This window comes from Arachis stenosperma, chromosome 4 (assembly GCF_014773155.1).
Source record: "Arachis stenosperma cultivar V10309 chromosome 4, arast.V10309.gnm1.PFL2, whole genome shotgun sequence".
In the NCBI taxonomy this organism is placed as follows: Eukaryota; Viridiplantae; Streptophyta; class Magnoliopsida; order Fabales; family Fabaceae; genus Arachis; species Arachis stenosperma.
This window is the reverse complement of record NC_080380.1, coordinates 103,956,359-103,961,866: the sequence shown is the minus strand read 5'-3', so window position 1 is coordinate 103,961,866 and position 5,508 is coordinate 103,956,359. Positions and strand designations below refer to the sequence as shown.

General features: G+C 39.7%; 1 non-coding gene across 1 annotated transcript; it reads right to left on the bottom strand.

The window, feature by feature from the left end:
- Positions 1-871: 871 nt before the first annotated feature.
- LOC130977813 (small nucleolar RNA R71) lies at positions 872-979 on the bottom strand. Its single transcript, XR_009085488.1, has one exon. It is a non-coding gene; the product is annotated as a small nucleolar RNA R71 (small nucleolar RNA).
- Between the last annotated feature and the right edge of the window lie 4,529 nt (positions 980-5,508).

The window sequence follows — 5,508 nt, the reverse complement described above, 5'->3', positions numbered from 1 at the left end:
ATCATATCTTTTTTATTTCTAATTTCAAAATCTTTTTCAAAAATCACTTGATTTTTTTCCCACTTTTAGTTTTCGAAAATCATCAATCAATTTTTCAAAATGTTTTTAAAATGTTTTTAATTTATTTTCAAAAATTTCTTCCCCTCTTCTCACATCCTTCTATTTATGGACTAACACTACTCCTCAATGCACAATTCAAACTCCATCTTTCCTTGATAAGTTCGAATTTTCTACCTCTTCCTTCTATTTTTCTTTTCCTCTGACAACTCAAGGAATCTCTATACTGTGACATAGAGGATTCCATATTTTCTTGTTCTCTTCTCTTTCATATGAGCGGGAGCAAAGACAAAACCATTCTTGTTGAGCCTGATCCTGAACTTGAAAGGACCTTGAAGCGAAAGCTAAGAGAAGCTAAGGCACAACTCTCTGTAGATGATCTAACAGAAATCTTCAAAGAAGAAGAACCTATGGCAGCCGAAAACAACAACAATGCCAACAATGCAAGGAAGGTGCTGGGTGACTTTACTGCACCTACTCCCGACTTCTGTGGGAGAAACATCTCTATCCCTGCCATTGGAGCAAACAACTTTGAGCTTAAGCCTCAATTAATTTCTCTAATGCAACAGAATTGCAAGTTCCATGGACTTCCATTGGAAGATCCTCATCAGTTTTAGCTGAATTCTTGCAAATCTGTGACACTGTCAAGACCAATGGGGTTGACCCTGAAGTCTACAGACTTATGCTATTCCCTTTTGCTGTAAGAGACAGAGCTAGGATATGGTTGGACTCACAACCTAAAGAAAGCCTGAACTCTTGGGAAAAGCTAGTCAATGCCTTTTTGGCAAAGTTCTTTCCACCTCAAAAATTGAGTAAGCTTAGAGTGGAAGTCCAAACCTTCAGACAGAAGGAAGGTGAATCCCTCTATGAAGCTTGGGAAAGATACAAACAATTGATCAGAAAGTGTCCTTCTGACATGCTTTCTGAATAGAGCATCATAGGTATCTTCTATGATGGTCTGTCTGAACTGTCCAAGATGTCTTTGGATAGTTCTGTTGGAGGATCTCTTCATCTGAAGAAGATGCCTGCAGAAGCTCAAGAACTAATTGAAATGGTTGCAAATAACCAATTCATGTACACTTCTGAAAGGAATCCTGTGAACAATGGGACAAATCAGAAGAAAGGAGTTCTTGAGATTGATACTCTGAATGCCATATTGGCTCAGAACAAAATATTGACTCAGCAAGTCAATATGATTTCTCAAAGTGTGTCTGGAATGCAAGCTGCACCAGGCAGTACTAAGGACGCTTCATCTGAAGAAGAAGCTTATGATCCTGAGAACCCTTCAATGGAAGAGGTGAATTACATGGGAGAACCCTATGGAAACACCTATAATTCTTCGTGGAGAAATCATCCAAATCTCTCATCGAAGGATCAACAGAGACCTCAACAAGGTTTCAACAACAATAATGGTGGAAGAAACAGGTTTAGCAATGGCAAGCCTTTTCCATCATCTTCTCAGCAATAGACAGAGAATTCTAAGCAGAACCACTCTGACTTAGTGATGAGCGGATAATTTATACGCTTTTTGGCATTATTTTTAGGTAGTTTTTAGTATGATCTAGTTACTTTTAGGGATGTTTTCATTAGTTTTTATGTTAAATTCACATTTCTGGACTTTACTATGAATTTGTGTATTTTTCTGTGATTTCAGGTAATTTCTGGCTGAAATTGAGGGACTTGAGCAAAACTCTGAAAAAGGCTGACAAAAGTGGCGCTCAACGCCAAGTACATGCTGCTGTCTGGAGTTAAACGCCAGAAACACGTCATAACCCGGAGTTGAACGCCAGAAACACGCTATAACTCGGCGTTCAACTCCAAGAAAAGCCTCAGCTCGTGGATAGATCAAGCACAGCCCAAGCATACACCAAGTGGGCCCCGGAAGTGGATTTATGCATCAATTACTTACTCATGTAAACCCTAGTAGCTAGTCCAGTATATATAGGACATTTAACTATTGCATTAGATGTCTTTTTGACCACGTTTCATCTTTGGTATCAGTTTTGTTTTATTCTTCATCTTAGGAGGCCATTGATCACGTTTTGGGGGCTGGCCGTTCGGCCATGCCTGAACCTTTCACTTATGTATTTTCAACGGTGAAGTTTCTACACACCATAGATTAAGGGTGTGGAGCTCTGCTGTACCTCAAGTTTCAATATAATTACTATTATTTTCTATTCAATCCTCTTTTATTCTTATTCCAAGATATACGTTGCACTTCAACTTGATGAATGTGATGATCCGTGACACTCATCATCATTCTCACTTATGAACGCGTGTGACTGACAACCACTTCCGTTCTACTTTAGGCCGGGCGCATATCTCTTAGATTCCTGGTGCACGAAATTGCAATCACACTTTTGCAATCCCGCACAACTAACCAGCAAGTGCACTGGGTCGTCCAAGTAATACCTTGCGTGAGCAAGGGTCGATCCCACGGAGATTGTCGGCTTGAAGCAAGCTATGGTTATCTTGTAAATCTTAGTCAGGATATCAGAAATTATCAGGATTGATTGTGAAAAGCAAAAGAACATGAAATAGGTACTTGTTTTGCAATAATGGAGAATAGGTTGAGGCTTTGGAGATGCTCCATCTTCTGAATCTCTGCTTTCCTACTGTCTTCTTCATCAAACACGCAAGGCTCCTTCCATGGCAAGCTGTATGTAGGGTTTCACCGTTGTCAGTGGCTACCTCCCATCCTCTCAGTGAAAATGTTCCTATGCTCTGTCACAGCATGGCTAATCATCTGTCGGTTCTCGGTCAGGCCGGAATAGAATCCATTGATTCTTTTGCGTCTGTCACTAACGCCCCGCCTGCTAGGAGTTTGAAGCACGTCACAGTCATTCAGTCATTGAATCCTACTCAGAATACCACAGACAAGGTTTTGACCTTCCGGATTCTCTTGAATGCCGCCATCAGTTCTAGCTTATACCACGAAGATTCTGGTTAAGGAATCCAAGAGATATCTACTCAATCTAAAGTAGAACAGGGGTGGTTGTCAGGCACATGTTCATAGTTGAGAATGATGATGAGTGTCACGGATCATCACATTCATCCGGGTTAAGAGCAAGTGATATCTTAGAATGGAAGCAAGCATGATTGAATAAGAAACAGTAGTAATTGCATTAATCCATCAAGACACAGCAGAGCTCCTCACCCCCAACCATGGGGTTTAGAGACTCATGCTGTGGAAGGTATACAATGAAATGTGTAAAAATGTCATGATGTTGAGATACAATGTCAAAAGATCCTATTAATAGTAGACTAGTAACCTAGGGTGTACAGAAATGAGTAAATGACGTAAAAATCCACTTCTGGGTCCACTTAGTGTGTGCTTGGGCTGAGCAGTGAAGCATTTTCGTGTAGAGACCTTTTCTGGAGTTAAACGCCAGCTTTCATGCCAGTTTGGGCGTTTAACTCCAAGTTTTATGCCAGTTCCAGCGTTAAACGCTGGAATTTCTGAGGCTGATTTGCCACGCCGGTTTGGGCCATCAAATCTTGGGCAAAGTATGGACTATCATATATTGCTGGAAAGCCCAGGATGTCTACTTTCCAACGCCGTTGAGAGCGCGCCAATTGGGCTTCTGTAGCTCCAGAAAATCCACTTCGAGTGCAGGGAGGTCAGAATCCAACAGCATCTGCAGTCCTTTTCAGTCTTTGAATCAGATTTTTGCTCAGAACCTTCAATTTCAGTCAGAAAATACCTGAAATCACAGAAAAACACACAAACTCATAGTAAAGTCCAGAAAAGTGAATTTTAACTAAAAACTACTAAAAATATACTAAAAACTAACTAAAAGATACTAAAAACATACTAAAAACAATGCCAAAAAGGGTACAAATTATCCGCTCATCACAACACCAAACTTAAATTGTTGCTTGTCCCCAAGAAACTGAAAATCAAAATAGAAATAAAAGAAGAGAATATACTATAGACTCCAAAATATCAAAGAAACATAGTTCCAATTAGATGAGCGGGACTAGTAGCTTTTTGCCTCCGAACAGTTTTGGCATCTCACTCTATCCTTTGAAGTCCAGAATGATTGGCATCTATGAGAACTCAGAACTCAGATAGTGTTATTGATTCTCCTAGTTAAGTATAATGATTCTTGAACATAGCTAGTATATGAGTCTTGGCTGTGGCCCAAAGCACTCTGTCTTCCAGTATTACCACCGGATACATACATGCCACAGACACATAATTGGGTGAACCTTTTTAGATTGTGACTCAGCTTTGCTAGAGTCCCCAATTAGAGGTGTCCAAGGTTCTTAAGCACACTCTTTTTGCCTTGGTTCACAACTTTATTTCTTTCTTTTTCTTTCTTTTTCTCTTTTTTTTCGAAAATATTTTTTTTTTTGCTTCAAGAATCAATTTAATGATTTTTCAGATCCTCAATAACAGTTCTCTTTCTCCTTATTCTTTCAAGAGCCAACAATTTTAACATTCTCAAAACAACAAATTCAAAAGACATATGCACTGTTCAAGCATTCATTCAGAAAACAAAAAGTATTGTCTTCACATCAAACTAACTCAACTAGTTTCAAGGATTAATTTCGAAATCCTGTACTTCTTGTTCTTTTGTGGTTAAAGCATTTTTCATTTAAGAGAGGTGATGGATTCATAGGATATTCATAGCTTTAAGGCATAAACTTCAAATTTTATTAATTATGAATTAAGAAACAGACTCAAAAAATAAATATAAGATGAAACTAGAAATAGAAAACAAAACAAAAAAAACGCAAAACATAGGCTCCTAATGATAGAGGTTTTCACAGAGTTAGGACTCAACAACCTTGATTTTGAGAAGTGGATGCTCCCTCAGCTTGAGAGGAGAGCTTTTGGCGTTTCATCTCTTGGAGTTCACGCCCCTGCTTCTCTTGTTCCTTCAGCAATTTGCAGAGCATGCAGTTCTGATTCTGCTGTTCTTCCTTAAGTTGCTCCATAGTCTCTTGCAACTTGGTGATAGATGCTTCTAGGCTGGCCCAGTAGCCAATTTCAGGAAATTCAGGGAGGAACTCCTGCGCCCTCCTTTTGATAGAGTTGTCTTGCACTTGTCCTTCCATTGACTTCTTGGTGATTGGGTGTTCAATGGGTATGAATTCATCTACTCCCATTTTTACCCCAGCCTCTTTACAGAGCAAGGAGATCAAGCTTGGGTAAGCCAGTTTGGCTTCAGTGGAATTCTTATTTGCAATTGTGTAGATCTCACAAGCAATCACATGATGAACCTCCACTTCTTTTCCAAGCATAATGCAATGAATCATCACTGCTCTCTTGATAGTTACCTCAGAACGGTTGCTAGTGGGCAGTATGGAACGCCCAATAAAGTCTAGCCAACCTCTTGCAATTGGTTTGAGGTCTCCCCTCTTGAGTTGGTTTGGGACACCCTTAGAATTGGTTATCCACTTAGTTCCAGGGAGGCATATGTCCTCTAGAACTTGATCCAACCC